Genomic DNA, 22894 nt, shown 5'->3' with positions numbered 1-22894 from the left:
GCAAAGTCCTATCATTTTTCTTCTTCTTCTTCTTCTTCTTAGAAGAACTAGGTGCATCAACATTAGTTCTCTGAGAATCTTGCTCAATTATCTTAGGATGGCCCTCAGGATACAAAGGTTCCTGAGTCATTTTACCCCCTCTAGTCATAACTCTAACAACATTATCATTTTTCTTATTATTTAATTCATTGAGCAAATCGTTCTGAGCCTTAAGTACTTATTCTACTTGAGTGGTAACCAGAGAAGCATGTTTACTAATAAGTTTAAGTTCACCTTTAACTCTAGACATACAATCACTCAAGTGTCCAAGCATATCAGCATTGCATTTCAATTGTCTACCAATATAAGCATTAAAGTTTTCTTGTTTAACAATAAAATTATCAAACTCATCTAAGCTTTGGCTAGCAGACTTATTACGAGGAATATCACCTTCATAAAATCTGTAGAGAGAATTTACCTTTACTACCTATGTCGGGTTATCAAGACCATGAATTTCTTCAATAGGTGGTAAATTCTTAACATCTTCAGCTTTAGTACTTTTTTCTTTCATAGATTTCTTTGCCTCTTGCATATCTTCAGGACTGAGAAATAGAATACCCCTTTTCTTCGGAGTTGGCTTAGGAGTTGGTTCAGGAAGTGTCCAATCATTTTCATTACTCGACATATTATTCAGTAGCAATTCAGCTTGATCAACAGTTCTTTCCCTGAAAACACAACCAGCACAACTATCCAGGTGGTCTCTGGAAGCATCAGTTAGTCCATTATAAAAGATATCAGGTATTTCATTTTTCTTGAGAGGATGATTAGGCAAAGCATTAAGTAATTGGAGAAGCCTCCCCCAAGCTTGTGGGAGACTCTCTTCTTCAATTTGCACAAAATTATATATTTCCCTTAAGACAGCTTGTTTCTTATGAGTGGGAAATTATTTAGCAGAGAAGTAATAAATCATATCTTGGGGACTACACACTCAACCAGGATCAAGAGAATTAAATCATGTTTTAGCATCACCCTTTAATGAGAATGGAAATAACTTAAGGATAAAGTAATAGCGAGTTTTCTCATCATGAGTAAACAGGGTGGCTATATCATTTAATTTAGTAAGATGTGCCACAACAGTTTCAGATTCATAGCCATAAAAAGGATCAGATTCAACCAAAGTAATTAACTCATGATCGACAGAGAAATCATAATCCTTATCAGTAATAAAGATGGTGAAGTAGCAAAAGCAGGGTCATATTTCATTCTAGCATTCAAAGACTTTTCTTTAAGCTTAGCTAATAATTTCTTAAGATCAGATCTATCATTGCAAGCTGAGAAGTCTCTAGCAGTTTCTGCATCCATAACATAACCCTCAGGCACAATAGGCAATTCATATCTAGGGGGAGAATCTTCATCATCACTTTCATCAATATTATCAGTTTCAATAATTTCATTCTCTCTAGCCCTAGCAAGTTGTTCATCAAGAAATTCACCTAGTGGCACAGTATTATCAAGGCTAGAAGTAGTTTCATCATAAGTATCATGCAAAGCAGAAGTGGCATCACCAATAACATGCGATGTTTCATAATGAATAGCAGGTGTAGGTCTCGCAAGTTTACTCAAAACAGAAGGTGAATCAAGTGCAGAGCTAGATGGCAGTTCCTTACCTCCCCTCGTAGTTGAGGGAAAAATATTGGTTCTTTTATCTTTCCAGTTCTTCATAGTGATCAGCAGATATAAATCCCAAGTGACTCAAAGAATAGAGCTATGCTCCCCAGCAACGGCGCCAGAAAATAGTCTTGATACCCACAAGTATAGGGGATCGCAACAGTTTTCGAGGGTAGAGTATTCAACCCAAATTTATTGATTCGACACAAAGGGAGCCAAAGAATATTCTCAAGTATTAGCAGCTGAGTTGTCAATTCAACCACACCTGGAAACATTAATATCTGCAGCAAAGTATTTAGTAGCAAAGTAGTAAGATAGTAGCGGTAACGGTGGCAAAAGTAATAGTTTTGGTTTTATAGTGATTGTAACAGTAGCAACAGAAAAGTAAATAAGCAAAGAACAATATATGAAAAGCTTGTAGGCAATGGATCAGTGATGGATAATTATGTCGGATGTGATTCCTCATGCAATAGTTACAACATAGGGTGACACAGAACTAGCTCCAGTTCATCAATGTAATGTAGGCATGTATTCCGAATATAGTCATATGTGCTTATGGAAAAGAACTTGCATGACATCTTTTGTCCCACCCTCCCGTGGCAGCGGGGTCCTATTGGAAACTAAGGGATATTAAGGCCTCCTTTTAATAGAGTACCGGACCAAAGCATTAACACTTAGTGAATACATGAACTCCTCAAACTACGGTCATCACCGGTAAGTATCCCGATTATTGTCACTTCGGGGTTAACGGATCATAACACATAATAGGTGACTATAGACTTGCAAGATAGGATCAAGAACTCACATATATTCATGAAAACATAATAGGTTCAGATCTGAAATCATGGCACTCGGGCCCTAGTGACAAGCATTAAGCATAGCAAAGTCATAGCAACATCAATCTCATAACATAATGGATACTAGGGATCAAACCCTAACAAAACTAACTCAATTACATGATAAATCTCATCCAACCCATCACCGTCCAGCAAGCCTACAATGGAATTACTCATGCACGGCGGTGAGCATCATGAAATTGGTGATGGAGGAAGGTTGATGATGACGATGGCGACGGATTCCCCTCTCCGGAGCCCCGAACGGACTCCAGATCAGCCCTCCCGAGAGAGTTTAGGGCTTGGCGGCGGCTCTGTGTCGTAAAATGCGATGAATCCTTCTCTCTTATTTTTTTCTCCCCGAACGTGAATATATGGAGTTGGAGTTGAGGTCGGTGGAGCGTCAGGGGGCCCACGAGGCAGGGGGCACGCCCCCAACCTCATGGACAGGGTGTGGGCCCCCTGACGTGGATTCTTTCGCCAGTATTTTTTATATATTCCAAAAATATTCTCCGTTGATTTTCAGGTCATTCCGAGAAATTTTATTTCTGCACAAAAATAACACCATGTCAATTCTGCTGAAAACAATGTCAGTCCGGGTTAGTTCCATTCAAATCATGCAAGTTAGAGTCCAAAACAAGGGCAAAAGTGTTTGGAAAAGTAGATACGTTGGAGACGTATCACGATGTGATGGAGGCCGCGCGGTGCAAGGCCGGGGTCGAGGATAAGGAGGCCTTCGTCAACAAAGCGCACACCCTCCTCATGCTTGGCATTTGTCATTCGGTGGGTTTCTCTACAGCTGCCGTCGGCCCGGCGAGCACGGGGTCATCGGTCGCCAGGCCTCCGCACTGCCAGTTGCGGACCACGCCTATGTCGCCCGGCTTTCCCCGCCAAGGCACTACGGCCAGAACCGTTTCTCGGGGTCACTGGACGTTGGCGTGATCGCTCCGTCCACCCTGCACCCCTCGGCCATCATCGACCTCAACATCACGCTGGGGTCCAGCGGCGGCGGTCGTCCGTCCGTCGAGATGCTAAGAAAGCAAGCACGGCCACCGTTTACAGGCACCATGCCACCCCCATGTCTTGTTCGACGAAATGCCGACCTCAACACCACCGGTCGACGACCCCTTCTACAACTAGTTCATGGAGGATGTGATCTTCGAGGGTGGGCATGGCCATGCCTACGATCCTGAAGAGACCCAAAGTCAGGATGGCCGCGCCCCGTACATTGCCGATGAAGAGGCCGGCGACCTTTCTGACTATGACCATGGTGACTCGTGGCATGAACACGATGACATCTATTGCGAAGGTGATGGTGATGAAGAAGAAGGAAATGACATTGATATTGGTGGTGAGCCATTGTTTATCGACGAGCTCACCCAAAGAGCGGAAGCACAAAAGAGGAGGAATAGCATTCGCACGGGTTCATATACACAAGAGGAGGACAAGTTGATTTGCCAATGTTGGATGGAGATTAGCCAAGACCCGAGGACCGGCGCGCAACAAAAGGGCCTTGTTTTTTGGACGAGAGACCACAAAACATTCCAAAAAAGGAAGATGTTTGAGCCCTACTTGAAGGAAATATGCCCTAGAGGCAATAGTAAAGTTGTTATTCATATTTCCTTATATCATGATAAATGTTTATTATTCATGCCAGAATTGTATTAACCGGAAATTTAGTGCATGTGTGAATACATAGACAAACAGAGCGTCACTAGTTTGCCTCTACTTGACTAGCTCGTTGAATCAATGATGGTTATGTTTCCTAACCATAGACATGAGTTGTGATTTGATTAATGGGATCACATCATTAGAGAATGATGTGATTGACTTGACCCATCTATTAGCTTAGCATGATGATCATTTAGTTTGTTGCTATTGCTTTCTACATAACTTATACATGTTCCTATGACTATGAGATCATGCAACTCCCGAATACTAGAGGAACACTTTGTGTGTTACCAAATGTCACAACGTAACTGGGTGATTATAAAGGTTCTCTACAGGTGTCTCCAATGGTGTTTGTTGAGTTGGCATAGATCGAGCTTAGGATTTGTCACTCCGATTGTCGGAGAGGTATCTCTGGGCCCTCTCGGTAATGTACATCACTATAAGCCTTGCAAGCATTGTGACTAATGAGTTAGTTGCAGGATGACATTACGAAACGAGTAAAGAAACTTGCCAGTAACAAGATTGAACTAGGTATTGAGATACCGACGATCAAATCTCGGGCAAGTAACATACCGATGACAAAAGGAACAACGTATGTTGTTATGCGGTTTGACCGATAAAGATCTTCATAGAATATCTAGGAACCAATATGAGCATCTAGGTTCCGCTATTGGTTATTGACCGGAGACGTGTCTCGGTCATGTCTACATAGTTCTCGAACCCGTAGGGTCCGCACGCTTAACGTTCGGTGATGATCGTATTATGAGTTTATGTGTTTTGATGTAACGAAGGTAGTTTGGAGTCCCGGATATGATCACGAACATGACGAGGAGTCTCTAAATGGTCGATACATAAAGATCGATATATTGGACGACTATATTTGGACATCGGAATGGTTCCGGGTGAGATCAGGCATTTACCGATGTACCGGGAGGTTACCACAACCCCCCGGAAGGTATATGGGCCTTATTGGGCCATAGTGGGAGAGAGGAGAAGGGAGCAAAGGAGCCCCCCCCCCCAAGCCTAATCCGAATTGGGAAGCCCCCCCTTTCCTTCCTCCTTCCTCCTCCTTCCTTCTCTCCTAATCCAACTAGGGAGGGGGGATCCTACTCACGGTGGGAGTAGGACTCCCCTTGGGGCGCGCCTAGGAGGCCGCCCCCCTCCCCCTCCTCCACCCCTTTATATACGGGGGAGGGGGCACCCCATAGATACACACGCTGATCATTGATCTCTTAGCCATGTGTGGTGCCCCCCTCCACCATAATCCACCTCGGTCATATCGTAGCGGTGCTTAGGCGAAGCCCTGTTCCGGTAGCATCATCATCACCGTCATCACGCCGTCGTGCTAACGAATCTCTCCCTCGACACTTTGCTGGATCGTGAGTTCGTGGGACATCACCGAGCCGAACATGTGCAGATCATGGAGGTGTCGTACCTTCGGTACTAGGATCGGTCGATCGTGAAGACGTACGACTACATCAACTGCATTGTCATAACGCTTCCGCTTACGGTCTACGAGGGTACGTAGACAACACTCTCCCCTCTCGTTGCTATGCATCACCATGATCTTGCATGTGCGTAGGAATATTTTTGAAATTACTGCGTTCCCCGATAGTAGTATCACAGCCAGGTTTATGCGTAGATGTTATTTGCACGAGTAGAACACAAAGGAGTTGTGGGTGTGGGCATATACATATTGCTTGCCATCACTAGTTGATTCTTGATTCAGCAGTATTGTTGGATGAAGCAGCCCAGACCGACATTACGCGTACACTTACATGAGACTGGTTCTACCGACGTGCTTCGCACACAGGTGGCTGGTGGGTGTCAGTTTCTCCAACTTTAGTTGAATCGGATTCAATGAACAGGGTTCTTTCTGAAGATCAAAAAGCAATCACTATACCGCGTTGTGGTTTTTGATGCGTAGGTAAGAACGGTTCTTGCTCAGCCCATAGCAGCCACGTAAAACTTGCAACAACAAAGTAGAGGACGTCTAACTTGTTTTTGCAGGGCATGTTGTGATGTGATATGGTCAACACATGATGCTAAATTTTATTGTATGAGATGATCATGTTTTGTAACACAGTTATCGGCAACTGGCTGGAGCCTTATGGTTGTCCCTTTATTGTATGAAATGCAATCGCCATGTAATTGCTTTACTTTATCGCTAAGCAGTAGCGATAGTCGTAGAAGCAATAGTTGGCGAGACGACAACGATGCTTCGATGGAGATCAAGGTGTCAAGCCGGTGACGATGGTGATCATGAGGGTGCTTTGGAGATGGAGATCAAAGGCACAAGATGATGATGGCCATATCATATCACTTATATTGCATTTGATGTTTATCCTTTATGCATATTATTTTTCTTAGTTCGACGGTAGCATTATAAGATGATCTCTCACTAAATTTCAAGGTATAAGTGTTCTCCCTGAGTATGCACCATTGCTACAGTTCGTCATGCCGAGACACCACGTGATGATCGGGTGTGATAAGCTCTACATTCACATACAACGGGTGCAAGCCAGTTTTGCACACGCAGAATACTCGGGTTAAACTTGACGAGCCTAGCATATGCAGATATGGCCTCGGAACACTGAGACCGAAAGGTCGAGCGTGAATCATATAGCAGATATGATCAACATAGTGATGTTCACCATTGAAAACTACTCCATCTCACGTGATGATCGGACATGGTTTAGTTGACGTGGATCACGTGATCACTTAGATGATTAGAGAGATGTCTATCTAAGTGGGAGTTCTTAAGTAATTTTAGGCCCTGTTCGGCACTGGCCCAGCTCCGCAGAATACGAGGATCTGCGGAGTACCTCTTCGGCCACTCCATAATTTTAAACTGTAGCTCCGGCCGCTCCGGGAGAGAGTCGAGGAGTGGAGAGCCTCCGAACGAGCCTTTATTAATTAAACTTTAATTTATCGTGAACTTAGTCCTAATAGTTTTTGCATATCTATGTTGTAGATCAATAGCTCGCGTATAGCTCCCCTGTTTTATTTTTGATATGTTCCTAGAGAAAACTATGTTGAAAGATGTTAGTAGCAATGATGCGGACTGGCTCCGTGATCTGAGGATTATCCTCATTGCTGCACAGAAGAATTATGTCCTTGATGCACCGCTAGGTGACGGACCTATTGTAGGAGCATATTTAGACGTTATGAACGTTTGGCAAAGCTCGGTATGTTGACTACTTGATAGTTTAGTGCGCCATGCTTTAACGGCTTAGAGCCGGGATTTCAAAACTGTTTTGAACGCCATGGAGCATATAAGATGTTCCAAGAGATGAAATTGGTATTTCAGACTCATGCCCGAGTCGAGAGGTATGAGACCTCTGAAAAGTATTTTGCCTACAAGATGGAGGAGAATAGCTCAATCAGTGAGCATGTGCTCAGAATGTCTGAGTACTACAATTGCTTGAATCAAGTGGTAGTTAATCTGCCAGATAAAATAGTGATTGACAGAGTTCTCTAGTCACTATCACCAAAGTTACTAGAACTTCGTGATGAACTATAATATGCAAGGGATGACAAAAGTAATTCCCAAGCTCTTTGCGATGCTGAAATCAGTGAAGGTAGAAATCAAGAAAAGCATCAAGTGTTGATGGTTGACAAGACCACTAGTTTCAAGTAAAAGAGCAAGGGAAAGAAAGGGAACTTCAAGAAGAATGTCAAGCAAGTTGTCACTCCCATGAAGAAGCCCAAAGCTAGACCCAAGCCTGAAACTGAGTGCTTCTACTGCAAAGGAAATGGTCACTGGAAGTGGAACTGCCCTAGATACTTGGTGGATAAGAAGGATGGCATACTGAACAAAGGTATATTTGATATACATGTTATTGATGTGTACTTTACTAGTGTTTATAGCAACCCTTCGGTATTTGATACTGGTTCAGTTGCTAAGAGTAGTAACTCAAAACAGGAGTTGCAAAATAAACAGAGACTAGTTAAGGGCGAGGTGATGATGTGTGTTGGAAGTGATTCCAAGGTTAATAAGATCACCATCGCACACTCCCTTTACCTTCGGGATTAGTGTTGAACCTAAAATAAATGTTATTTGGTGTTTGCGTTGAGCATGAATATGATTGGATCATGTTTATTGCAATACTATTATTCATTTGAGTCAAAGAATAATTGTTGTTCTATTTACATGAATAAAACCTTCTATGGTCATACACTCAATATAAATGGTTTATTGAATCTCGACCGTAATGATACACATATTCATTATATTGAAGCCAAAAGATGCAAAGTTAATAATGATAGTGCAACTTATTTGTGGCACTGCCGTTTAGGTCATATTGGTGTAAAGTGCATGAAGAAACTCCATGTTGATGGGCTTTTGGAATCACTTGATGCTTGCGAACCATGACTCATGGGCAAGATGACTAAGACTCCGTTCTCCGGAACAATGGAGAGAGCAACTAACTTATTGGAAATAATACATACTAATGTATGTGGTCCGATGAGTGTTGAGGCTCGCGGTGGGTATCGTTATTTTCTAACCTTCACAGATGATTTGAGCAGATATGGGTATATCTACTTGATGAAACATAAGTCTGAAACATTTGAAAAGTTCAAAGAATTTCAGAGTGAAGTGGAAAATCATCATAAACAGAAAATAAAGTTTCTACGGTCTGATCGTGGAGACGAATATTTGAGTTACGAGTTTGGTCTTCAACTAAAACAATGTGGAATAGTTTCACAAATTCATGCCACCTGGAACACCACAGCATAATGGTGTGTCCGAACGTCATAACTGTACTTAATTGGATATAGTGCAATCTATGATGTCTCTTACCAATTTACCACTATCGTTTTGGGGCTATGCATTAGAGATAGCTACATTCACATTAAATAGGGCACCGTCTAATCCGTTGAGATGACACCGTATGAACTATGGTTTGGCAAACCTACGTTGTCGTTTCTTAAAGTTTGGGGTTGTGATGCTTATGTGAAAAAGTTTCAGCCTGATAAGCTCAAACTCAAATCGGAAAAGTGCATCTTCATAGGATACCCAAAAGAAACTGTTGGGTACACCTTCTATCACAGATCCGAAAGGCAAGATCTTTGTTGCTAAGAGTGGATCCTTTCTAGAGAAGAAGTTTCTCTCGAAAGAAGTGAGTGGGAGGAATGTAGAACTTGATGAGGTAATTGTAACTTCTCCCGAATTGGAAAGTAGTTCATCACAGAAATTAGTTCTAGTAATTTCTATGCTAATTAGTGAGGAATCTAATGATGATAATCATGAAACTTCAGATCAAGTTACTACCGAACCTCGTAAGACAACCAGAGTATGGTCCGCACCAGAGTGGTACGGTAATCCTTTCTGGAAGTCATGTTACTAGACCATGACGAACCTACGAACTATGAGGAAGCGATGATGAGCCCACATTCCGCGAAATGGCTTAAGGCCATGAAATCTGAGATGGGATCCATGTATAAGGAAAAAATTATGGACTTTGATTGACTTGCCCAATGATTGGCGAGCCATTGAGAATAAATGGATCTTCAAGAGGAAGACGGACGCTGATAGTAGTGTTACTATCTACAAAGCTCAAATTGTCGCAAAAAGGTTTTCGACAAGTTCAAGATGTTGACTACGATGAGATTTTCTCACTCGTAGCGATGCTTAAGTCTGTCCGAATCATGTTAGCAATTGCCACATTTTATGAAATCTGGCAAACAGATGTCAAAACTACATTCCTTAATGGATTTCTTAAATAAGAGTTGTATATGATACAACAAGAAAGTTTTGCCAATCCTAAAGGTGCTAACAAAGTGTGCAAGCTCCAGCGATCCATCTATGGACTGGTGCAAGCATCTTGGATTTGGAATATACGCTTTGATGAGTTGATCAAAGCATATAGTTTTATACAGACTTTTGGAGAAGCATGTATTTACAAGAAAGTGAGTGGGAGCTCTGTAACATTTCTGATATTATATGTGGATGACATATTGTTGATTGGAAATGATACTGAATTTCTGGATAGCACAAAAGGATACTTGAATAAGAATTTTTCAAAGAAAGACCTCGGTGAAGCTGCTTACACATTGAGCATCAAGATCTATAAAGATAGATCAAGACGCTTGATAAGATTTTTCAATGAGTACATACCTTGACAAGATTTTGAAGTAGTTCAAAATGGAATAGTCAAAGAAGGAGTTCTTGCCCGTGTTGCAAGGTGTGAATTTGAGTAAAGACTCAAAACCCGACCACAGCAAAAAATAGAAACAAAATGAAAAGTCATTAGCTATGCCTCAGTCATAGGTTCTATAAAGTATGCTATGTTGTGTATCGGTCCTATTGTATACCTTAGCATGATTCTGGCAAGGAAGTACAATAGTGATCTAGGAGTAGATCACTAGACAACAACAAAAGTTATCCTTAGAGGACTAAGGAAATATTTCTCGTTTATGGAGGTGATAAAAGAGTTCGTCGTAAAGAGTTATGTCGATGCAAGCTTTTTACATCGATCTAGATGATTCTAAGTCTTGATCTAGATACATGTTGAAAGTGGGAGCAATTAGCTAGAGTAGCTCCGTGCAGAGTATTGTAGACATAGAAATTTGCAAAATACATACGGATCTAAATGTTGCAGACCCGTAGACTAAGCTTCTCTCACAAGCAAAACATGATCACTCTTTGGGTGTTAATCACATAGCGATGTGAACTAGATTATTGACTCTAGTAAACCCTTTGGGTATTAGTCACATGGAGATGTGAACTAATCACATAAATATGTGAACTATTGGTGTTAAATCACATGACGATGTAAACTAGATTGTTGACTCTAGTGCAAGTGGGAGACTGAAGGAAATATGCCCTAGAGGCAATAATAAAGTTGTTATTTATATTTCCTTATATCATGATAAATGTTTATTATTCATGCTAGAATTGTATTAACCGGAAACTTAGTGCATGTGTGAATACATAGACAAATAGAGTGTCACTAGTTTGCCTCTACTTGACTAGCTCGTTGAATCAATGATGGTTATGTTTCCTAACCATATACATGAGTTTTCTTACATGAGTTTTCATTTGATTAACGGGATCACATCAATAGAGAATGATGTGATTGACTTGACCCATCCGTTAGCTTAGCACGATGATCATTTAGTTTGTTGCTATTGCTTTCTCCATAACTTATACATGTTCCTATGACTATGAGATCATGCAACTCCTGAATACCGGAGGAACACTTTGTGTGCTACCAAACGTCACAACGTAACTGGGTGATTATAAAGGTGCTCTACAGGTGTCTCCAATGGTGTTTGTTGAGTTGACATAGATCGAGATTAGGATTTGTCACTCCGATTGTCGGAGAGGTATCTCTAGGCCCTCTCGGTAATGTACATCACTATAAGCCTTGCAAGCATAGTGACTAATGAGTTAGTTGCAGGATGATGCATTACGGAACGAGTAAAGAAACTTGCTGGTAACGAGATTGAACTAGGTATTGAGATACCGATGATCAAATCTCGGGCAAGTAACATACCATGACAAAGGGAACAACGTATGTTGTTATGCGGTTTGACCGATAAAGATCTTCGTAGAATATGTAGGAACCAATATGAGCATCTAGGTTCCGCTATTGGTTATTGATCGGAGACGTGTCTCGGTCATGTCTACATAGTTCTCGAACCCGTAGGGTCCGCACGCTTAACGTTCGGTGACGATCGTATTATGAGTTTATGTGTTTTGATGTACCGAAGGTAGTTCGGAGTCCCGGATATGATCACGGACATGATGAGGAGTCTTGAAATGGTCGAGACATAAAGATCGATATATTGGACGACTATATTTGGACATCGGAATGGTTCCGGATGAGATCGGGCATTTACCGATGTACAAGGAGGTTACCGGAACCCCTAGGAAGGTATATGGGCCTTATTGGGCCATAGTGGGAGAAAGGAGAAGGGAGCAAAGGAGCCCCCCCAAGCCCAATCCAAATTGGGAAGGGGGCCGACCCCCCTTTCCTTCCTTCTTCCTCCTCCTTCCTTCTCTCCTAATCCAACTAGGGAAAGGGGGGATCCTACTCCCGATGAGAGTAGGACTCCCCTTGGGGCGCGTCTAGGAGGCCGCCCCGTCCCCCTCCTCCACTCCTTTATATACGGGGGAGGGGGCACCCCATAGATACACAAGTTGATCATTGATCTCTTAGCCGTGTGTGGTGCCCCCCTCCACCATGATCCACATCGGTCATATCGTAGCGGTGCTTAGGCGAAGCCCTGTTCTGGTAGCATCATCATCACCGTCATCACACCGTCGTGCTGACGAATCTCTCCCTCAACATTCTGCTGGATCGTGAGTTCGTGGGACGTCACCGAGCCGAACGTGTGCAGGTCATGGAGGTGTCGTACCTTTGGTACTAGGATCGATCGATCGTGAAGACGTACGACTACATCAACCGCGTTGTCATAACGCTTCCGCTTACGGTCTACGAGGGTACGTAGACAACACTCTCCCCTCTCCTTGCTATGCATCACCATGATCTTGCGTGTGGTAGGATTTTTTTGAAAATACTGCGTTCCCCAACACTACCAAATTACAAGCAACCATGACATCACCTCGATTCAGAAGAGGTGGTTGTTCATCCAACAAGAGTGCAACAAGTATTGCGCCGCATTTGAGAGCGTTGAAGCACGGCCCGTGAGTGGTCTCGGCGTTGGGGACATGGTATGCTCTCCTCATCCTAGTTCTTTCCTTGCTACGGCCAAGAGACTTCGGCCTTGTATATGTTTGCATGTTCAATTGTTGTTGATCACTAGATCATTGAAGGCGCGCGTTGCTGCGCCCGTCTACTTTGGCACTGTAATGTTAGAGATAGATGGAATTATTTGAGGTATTTTACTCTTAACAAAATTAGTATATGAATTATGATATAATATGTAACTTAATTAGTATCTTTTTGTAGGAGTATGTTAGTGGAGTCCAACCAGGGCATTAACTCAGCAATTTCATGCCTTATACAAAATTTAAACATTATTAGGCACCCATACCATAAATGTGGAAAGATATCATCATCATCGTCGTCGTCGTCATCGTCATCATCGGTAGTATAACTGATTCTTGAACAAAAAAGATGGAATTTCCTCAGAGATAACATCTTGCCAAATGAAATTTTGGTGCTCTATTAGTACGTCGATGCCTGAGCACCTGTACATTGCCATGCACATCTCTTTTCTGGTAGCATACAAGGAATTTATTTAAATATATACAATGAAACATATAGCAAATGTCTCATGTAAGATAAATCAGCAAAGCCTGATCATAGGTGTGTTCTTATATGCTAGAAGTTTTAGCAAAAAACACACAGAACTCTGAAGGCGACACACGATCAGCCTCAAACGACCTCTCTAAGAACTAAAATCATAAGCACATAGGTCACCATGTGCAATCTTGGTTTCTCTTGTTGATTGTACCTGGTTGTTTGACCTTCTGATCATAAGGCACACATTTTTCCTTATTTTAATGCATTTTATCAATTCGTGGTTGTGTAAACTGATAAATCCATCAAAATCTAGTAGTTTCAGTTCTCCTACATCAGACAAATATATTGAGCGACAAAACAGTACATATACCAATTGAAAAACCATTGCTTTGATAGAGGTTTTAGAAGAATACTTCTTCGGATATCAAGCTTGAATTCATTCGCAAAAAAGAGCTTGAATTATAATCCTCCGTGATTGTTGAGGCTAAAGTTCAATACTAAGATATGTTCTTTGTGCAAATATATATTACACGCACACAAGATAAGCTTTGCATTATCTAGATGGTCCAAATATGCCAAACAAACTGCAGCACACTTAGAAATATTTTAGTTGACCATTTAATTTGACCACATAATCACGAGTATGCCATAGTTTAATTTGACCACACAATGAATGGGATATTGAATTTTAGATTCTTTCTGTATGAGTAAATAGTACAGAAAATAACGTCCTTTCCTAAAAAAAATTGAATAAAATCTTAACACTTGATAGGCACAAATCAGCAAAGTCTACATATGTTGTACAATAATAAAAGAACATTGGAATATATTGGTACAATACAGAAAATAGCTTCCTTTCCTAAAAGAAAAATAAGCAAAATCTTAACACTTGATAAGTACAAATCATCAAAGTCGACATATGCTATACATTAATAAGAATATATCTTCACATGTTATTTTCTTCAGAGGAACTAACATATGTTGTACGTACATTAATATAATAATTAATATCTTCGCGTGTTATTTTCTTCAGCCATGTGATCAACTCAAGGAACAAAGTTCACTGAAGGAGAGGCTCGCCGTGGTCCTCCCAGCCGCCGGGCACCACCATTTTATCAATCTTTCTCCCACCTGCCGCCTCGCTGAAGGAGAGGCTCCTGCTTTACGAATCCACACCAACCAGCGGCAAGGTGTGCGTGTGTGCTCATAATCCACACCAACCATCTCGAGTTTCTACAATATTTTACAAAATTATGAAACATAAAATTGAAATTGCATAAGCTGACGAATATATTAGACATTAAAAAATGTTGTAACACATAGAATATGGTTTTGAGCCTCTTGTTTGGTTTCATCTATACGCTACATTCAACATGGATCAGTATATGAAACTCCAATTAGCTTGGACTAATGACTAATGAGTAGCTAGAGCATGTGTGAAATCTGAAATGAATAAAGAGCCATCTGAAAATTTAACAGGTAAGCTTGATCAAAAAAATACTTACATAAATCAAGAGACATCTTCCAGAAGGCCAAATAAGTCATCTACATGCCAGCAGGATTCAGAGAGCCACATAGGAGACAGGGGGCAGGCAGAAAACAGGCACAAGAGTACAGTACAGACTAATGCCGACAGGTAGAGAATCAAAACCTTCTGGTTGACTGGACTGATTACCTCTGATGCTTAGAAATTGGATGTATGTACAGATAGAAATGGCAGGAACCCAATTACTTGAACTAAAAATCAAATATCCACATTAGTATCCCCATATGCAAAACTGAATCTGCACAATATATACAAATAGTTACTTGACTGACGTGTAAATTAGTATTGTGAAGTAGGAGCTCAACCACAGTACCTTGTACCAAAAAAGTAAACATCTGAAATGAAAGGGGAAGGGAAATGTGGATGCTTACCGGTCACCGGCCAACGAACACAACACGGACACAACGACTGCAAAAATTGATAGAACCGGACGGATAATCCTACTGCTTGGTTGCTGTTAAATTCAGAATGGGCGTTAGCGGCATCGTCATGAAGTGAAATGGAATCAGGTGTGTAGGGCAGAGTTCCGCGAAATACCTTAGCATTGACCTTCTCCCTGGCGCCGGTTGTCAAATGCGACATCGAACTGGAATCAGGACGCGAGAGTTCTTCACCGCGCCATTCTCGCCGCCTGCCCGTCAAGGGGCGTCCACCGCTGCAGCCTCAATAGGGTTGCCGGTTGCGAGTGTAGTTCTGCCCCTTCACATCTTCCTTGCGCATCGGCGGCATCTCGCTCAAGGTGGCAGCACACCAATGATTCATCCTCGGTTGTAAGAGGTGAGGGATCGGGAGGAACCAGGTTTGGGGATGAGTGGAAACTGGAAACGACGGCTGCAAGAGTAGCAGTGGCCTAGAGCGAAGAGAGATCGACAGACGCGGCGGCGGCGTACCTAGGGAATAGGAGACCGGCATCGTCGTGCCTCCTTCGCCTGTAGGTATTTTTTTAGGGCTCCGTAACATCATGTCTGTAAGGAGACTGCTAGAGGCCCATTAGGCCCAATTTATCCCGAGCGCTCAAAAAAGTGACCGGAGCAGCGGCCCGGGATGGTTAGCAACCGTTATTAGCGAACGGAACCGGATTAGGAGCGATTCACAGCTTATCTAACGGCCAAAAATGCTTCAAACTGACGATCAGATGGCTGGGAGTGTTGATGCCCTGAGAGGGTTGGAAAGACGCTTAGTTTTAATGTATCTAAATATAGTGTAGGCATTTCAATCTTTGGAAGCATTCAAGGCCTGGCACAATGACAAGCCATTCACTCTTATGCATTGTTGGACGATTATCAACAATTGCCCTAAATTCAAGGATCAATACCATGAACTTCAAAGGAAGAGAGGCAAGAAGACGGCCAAGTTCGCCGGAGGCGGAGATGGCGAGGCATTGAAGAGGCCGAGGGGCAAGACCAACTCCAAGGTGGACGACGTACGTGGTGCCTCATCCATGGCCTTGCATGAGACTTTGCATGGCATGATGTCTCAAAAGGATGCGAGGGGCGAGAAGAAGCGGCAATGCAAAGACGAGCAAATGAAGAAATACCTAGAATTTCAAAGGAAGAAGCTGGAGATGGAGGAGGCGGCCAAGAAGAGGAAGATCGACTTGGAGGAGGCGTCCCGGCAAAGGCAGCTCGACATCGAGGCCGCCAATGTCACGATCAGGCAGAGGCGGCTCGACATCAAGGCCACCAATGTCGCAACGAAAGCAAAGGAGGTGACCCTTGCGATCATGAGTGTGGACTTGACCAAGATGAGCGAGAAGACGAGGAGATGGTTTGAGGCCAGGTAGAAGGAGATGTTCGACGCCGACGACCTGAACTAGGTCGTCCGATCGACCGTAATCGTTCTTTTTTGGAGGCTGGCATGGGTGCCGCCCGCTGGGCCGCTGGCTGTGTGCCGGCGAGAAACACATTCGCTTTTGAAGGCTGTCTGTGTTGCCGGCCGCTGGCTGTGTTGCCAGCGAACGAAACTATTCATTTTGGAGGCTAGGTGTGTTGTCGGCGAGGACGTGTAGGCCGCTAGCTCCGTTACCGGCGTGAACTAGGGCCGCTGCCCTAAACTAGGGCTTGGTACTTGTTTTTAAAATGGAGACGGACAAGATGGGGCCAAAGAATGTGGCCGCGCGCTGGACGCACGACCACCGTATCTCAGAACAGGTCCGGACACGACCCTATGGGCCTATCAAAGCAAAGTGGACGTTCGTTCGAGGTCGCGAGGTAGAGTTGGCCTCGTTGGGTCCATCCAATGGGCCTTCTTAGTGCGTTCTTTTTTTGGACACCTTAAATTCCACGCCCTCCTCCTGGCCTCCTCCACTTGCCCGGCGAATCTAACCTTCATCCTGCTCGTGACACCGCCGGCGGGTCGACTAGCCTCGGGTTCCTCCCACCCCAAACCCCACGAGGCTGCCGCCGCCATCTGTCGTCCATGTCGCAACCGCTCAATTCCTCCCGGGATGCTTCCAATCCCCGTAAGCCCCTTTTCTTGATTTCACCTTCCGTACCTTCTCTTGGGCGACAACTACCATACTTCAAATTTGATCTCAAGAATCTGCATAGCCATCTTAGACTAGTATAGATGGTTTCTTGTGCTACTATGAATCGCTCAGATGGCCGCATAAACCTAAGGATTTTGGAGCTATTTGCAAATCCGAATAGTGTTAGTAGTCTCAGTCAAAGGATGGTTTCATCTGAGTTGAAGTTACTCCTATATCCTTGTCACAGAAGAGAAGATACGTGAAGCTAATTTTGAGTCCAAACTGTTGACACCGTGTGGTTTTATGAAACAGCTGCTACACACAGGGTATTGATAACGAACAAGCATAGAGAGAAACTTGTGGGGCTGCTGCATCCCACGGGTTTGAACAGGATTGTAGTCTTGTGCCATGGCTTTACGGCCTCCAAGGTACATAACTATTTCGTGACCACAATAAATTCGCCTTGTCCACTTCAAGATTAGGGCCGCTAAGGCCAGGTTTCATTTTGCTTATGTGAGATGCAGCGAATTGAACCGTTGGAGTAGTAGTTTTTACTACCCTTCTACTGACGTTTAACACTTATCTTCAGAGTTCTGGCGTTATTGTTGATTTGGCAGATGAATAATAAAATAAGGGATTAGTGTCTTTCGCTTTGACTTTAGTGGAAACGGGTAAGTTACTCATAGAATCATGGATATGCTGTTGCTTGTATTTTCACTAAAGTTGTTGTGCTAAATGCTAGTCTAGCCTTTTCTGAAAGTCTTTATAACTGAATGAGCTCAGGTTCATGTATGACATATACTATCATTTTGATCCTCTGGTTTTATTTTATCTGTTAGACCTGCACCTTTTTCATGGACAAAAATATGGCAGAAATTCTTTTCCATTTAAATTTTATGAATTGCATTTTTGTTGTTTTAATATATATTTGTTGGTACACAATTTTTTCAATAAACTTTATTTGAAATAGGCATATGCATGGTTTCTAACCTCATTCATGTTGTCCCTTTGATCATATTGCTTTTCAGAGAGAGCGAAGGCGTATTCCAGTATGGCAATTACGGGAAAGAGGCTGAAGACTTGCATTCTGTTGTCTCATATCTGTATCAGGAGAAGTATGATGTAGCAGCTGTTGTTGGTCACAGCAAAGGTTGGTGATATACGTTGTTTGGTTTGTATAGTTGTGTTTATTATTGCAAGGAAATCGTTTATTTTCAGTCGGATGATAACAGCGACACATAAGTCGCCTCGTCCTAGCGACGCGTGTCCCCACGTGGACCGGCAACGCGCACGGCTTATCCCCTCCGCGTGTCCCCTGTTTTCCTCGTCTTCCACCACTCACCGCTGAAATCTTATCCGCTTGTTCAAATCCCCATCTCCTTCCGACGCAGCAACAGCAAGACACCATCGGCCACCGGCCTGTCGTCACCGGCGGCAGCCACCGCTGCAAGAGCCAACCAATCGCCACCAGCTGCTGCAATCGCTCCACTTGCTTCCTCTCTTTTCTTTCTAGACGCAAGCACATCAGCGTTGCGAGCCTGCGACCCACGATTTCGCCGTCGATGAGGTACGCTGCAACGTGAATCTCGCCATGGCGGCGGATCTACAGTGCAGCAAGCTGCACACAACTCGTGGAGCCGGAGCCCATCGGCGCTGCATTGGAGCTCCGCCGGAGTTGCGATGGAGCTTCGCCGGAGGCCTCGGTGTTGCGTTGGAGCTCCGTCAGGGCTGCAATGGAACTTCGCCGGAGCCGTCGGCGCTGCCTTGGAGCTCCGCCGGAGTTGCAATGGAGCTTCGCCGGAGCCATCGGTGCTGCGTTGGAGCTCCGCCGGAGTTGCAATGGAGCTTCGCCGGAGCCGTCGGCGTTGCGTTGGAGCTCCATCCGGGCTGCAATGGAAGTTGGCCGGAGTTGCAATGGAGCTTCGCCGGAGCATCGGTGCTTCGGTGGAGCTGCAATGGAGCTCGCCAGACGCCCTCGGCGCTTCGTTGGAACTCCGCCGGGGCTGCGATGGCACCGTGTTGACCGTGTCGAAGCTGTCGCGCTCGCTGCTGCTGTGGCGCTGTTGTGATCCAACTGTCACCAGCACGCTAATCCAACGGCTGAATAGGCGGATGATTTCTCTAAGAAATCATCCGGCTGAATAGGCGGCACAATAATTATTAAGTTGTTTCACTGAATTTTATCATTAGCACGTGGAAGAGCTTGTTTTGTTTTTCAGCAACTTGCACATACACTCTGCAAAAGTAAAAATGGTGGAGTCTCTTGCCTGCATATGTAGTCCATTAGTCATAACATTAAAATCTAGTTGTGACATCTCCGTAAGATTGGTTTCTGCTGGCACTATATGTATACTTAATTGGATGTCCTTGTCTGTTTTACCTATAAAACATATTCCATTTGCACATCCTGAACTTCTGCACAGTGAGAGCACAACATATTTCATCTAGTAATTGCTTTTTGGGGTCACACTTTTTTTTTGAATGGTCAATGTGGGAAGTGGATCGTCACCTAAATATATTCAACCGATTTTGCCTAGAAGCCTCACGGCTCCATACAGGATAGGTTCAAGTGAACCAGAGTACACAGGGGGAACAAGGGGAGAAGAGACACAACCGAAACAACACACCCGCGCCTACAGCCGAACCCCAGAAACTGCCAAAGAAGAGCACACAGGGAGAAATTGGCCGCTCAACAATACCAAGCACTGTCGTTATCAGGCCCCGAGAAGCTCAAACCACTGACGACCTGAAGCCGGACGCACTACCACCACCAACCGCCATCACAAATCTCATCGGCACAACCAGCATAGAGGGGCACTTTAACTTCCATCTTCATCTGACCAAGCAAGGCATCCTGAGAAAAGAACATCCTCTTTGCGGTTTTTGCCCAGATTTCCAGCACTCCCTGGACAGTAGCAGTAACAAAGGAGTCATCTACATTTAGCTTAGTCCAACCCTGATCAGGTTGCTCAGATATCTATCACTAGGAATACCATGAATTCCCTAAACAGTTAATCACAATACTTTTGCTGGCAGTATTTTATTCGCTCACTGCTGCATGCCAAGTATAGGGGTACGGCTCCGAGAAGCAAGGGCAGGCCGGCAATGTTTCTGGGGATGAGAGGGAGAGAAGGTTGGCCACTGGGATTAGTTTTTGCTCTCTCATTTCTTGGATAATTCATATTGGAGTACATGCCTACACAATATTTATATCCTTTTAATAGGGAAGGCTGACTTGACCCCTAAGAATAGGATCCCTAATTGCCTAACACACCACATTGTTATCTTCCTAACTAAGTCACTTCTTCCCCAACTAAATATATCTTTTATATCATTTTCCTTGTCTCCAACGGAGTTAGGGGCCAGATCATAATCCCTGAGGGCACCTACAATGCCGTTGCCTTAGCATGCCACATAGGATGATTGCTGAGTTGGAAGAGAGAAATGAAAACAAGATGCTCGAATTGTCATAGCGAAGAGATTTCTCGGTATGAAAGATATGGCATTTTTCTCCATTGTAGGGGATGTCTCATCCTAGTCAAATGTTTTCTAGTTTATTTTAATCACCATAATGTTAAGAGCATGTAAACATTAGTTGTTACAGATAAGATAATCCATTTTATGGTGTGTTTCTGTTTTCATCATATATGACATTGAGGCTTAAAAAAGGCTGCCTTATCTACCATTGTAGATGTCCTGACACTCACAGATCACACCCCTTCATGACCTGAGTGTTACCGTATGTCGTTGTGCTTTTAACTCGCAAATTAGAAAATGTAGTCACTTAATTTACATTATTATTCAGGAGGAGATGTGGTTGTTCTTTATGCTTCCCTATATGACGATGTCCGTATGGTTGTTAACCTATCCGGCCGATTTTATTTGGAGAAAGGCATTGAGGAACGCCTAGGGAAAGAATTTCTTGACAGAATAAATAAGGAAGGTTACATTGATGTCACAAACAAGTCAGGTAGCAATTTTGTGTACTGTGTATATAGCTTCTCTTTCGTTGTCATATATTGACTATCCAATGGTTGCAATGTAGGAAATGTTTTATACAGGGTAACAAAAGAGAGCTTGATGGAACGACTGAACACTGACATGCGTGCAACAAGCCTCTCCATTAGCAAGGAATGCAGGTCAGGAAACTACTTGAGGAATGAACTACCTTCGTATTCCAACTACCAACTGAAACAAGGGGCACCATGGCACCGACATGACACATTTACCTTCATTTAAATAGTCATTCCCATGCATTCCCAGGATTGAAAACATTAAATATCTCGTGTTTGCAGTTGGGCATAGGTTTCATATTGTGCTAGAATAAACCCCCCGTGTTGCAGATATCAGGCAATTAATTTACTGTCTTTATTCAGCTTCTTCATAGTTCATGGTTCTGCTGATGAGATCATTCCCGTGGAAGATGCATATGAGTTTGCAAAGCATATACCGACCCACAAACTGTGTGTCATCGAGGGAGCAGATCACTGCTACACCAGACATCGTAAAGAACTTTCTGATGCTGTAGTGGGTTTCATTACATCCAACAAGGTACCGAAGAATGCCATTTTATATGTCGTTCTCTGCAGTATCGCTTCTGGTTTGACAGCGCCTTTAATTTCACTGCGATGATTGATTTGGCAGACCAGTGATACCACGCTAGAAGATCAATGAATTCTGATGGATTTCTGCTGTAGGATTTTGTACAACAGTTCTGCTTTACAGAAGCTCCCCTCCGAACAACACCACAATTCTAGATCATGGTCATTCTACTTCTTAGTTCCGGGATATAATAAGCAATAAAGCATTGCAAGGCTTTAGGTTTGCGTTATTTATTAACTAAATAGTTGGAAAAGTATGCTGTAAAATATGTGGAACTATTATAGAGAGGTGTTTTGAACCTTGGGCTGTGTGGACTGAAATTTTCATTTAAAAAAAATCACATCCAAAGTGTAATAATTTCTGAAAACAATTCCACATGTACATATGAATGTATTGATATGAGATACTAACATGCAAGCTATACAAATAGAAGACAAAATCATGGATTTTTAATAGCAAATGAATTTGTCTCTTTTTTGTAGATCGATGTTCTGCTAATATTACACATGGATGTGGTTCCAAAAAAAATGGAACTTCAAAATTTTATTTTTGATCTCTTCTTTTGAGAAGGAGCTCAAAGAGCCCTAGCTCCAAAATGCATTTTGTTGACACTTAGATTTTTGCTTGGACAAAAGCTCAATTAAGATGAGTTAGTCCACAAAGCGCAGTTCATAATTTCTTACCATAGGGATCCCATGTGGTAAATTAATCTTTGATATTTATCTTGGTAAACCTTCATCTTTACTCCACGATCTATCATGATCTCAATTCTCGTATGACCAAGTATCATATTGGTCATCGCATGGTATTGTTCGTTATCCATCACATGCTCTTAAGAGGCACAATGAATCCTTCACTTGAATTACTTGCTTCAACACTTGACCAACCATGACTCAACATACTCATCATG

At 43.0% G+C, this 22894-nt stretch overlaps 2 pseudogenes; both read left to right on the top strand.

Annotated features, from left to right (window-relative positions):
- The window catches only part of LOC119272315, a 37800-nt pseudogene extending 21069 nt beyond the window's left edge, over positions 1–16731 (top strand).
- Positions 16732–17240: 509 nt separating this feature from the next.
- LOC119268250 lies at positions 17241–22354 on the top strand (annotated as a pseudogene).
- Positions 22355–22894: the final 540 nt, after the last annotated feature.

This window comes from Triticum dicoccoides, chromosome 3A, assembly GCF_002162155.2.
Source record: "Triticum dicoccoides isolate Atlit2015 ecotype Zavitan chromosome 3A, WEW_v2.0, whole genome shotgun sequence".
Classification (NCBI taxonomy): Eukaryota; Viridiplantae; Streptophyta; class Magnoliopsida; order Poales; family Poaceae; genus Triticum; species Triticum dicoccoides.
Note: the sequence above shows the minus strand (reverse complement) of the source record. Positions and strands in the feature narration are given on the sequence as shown.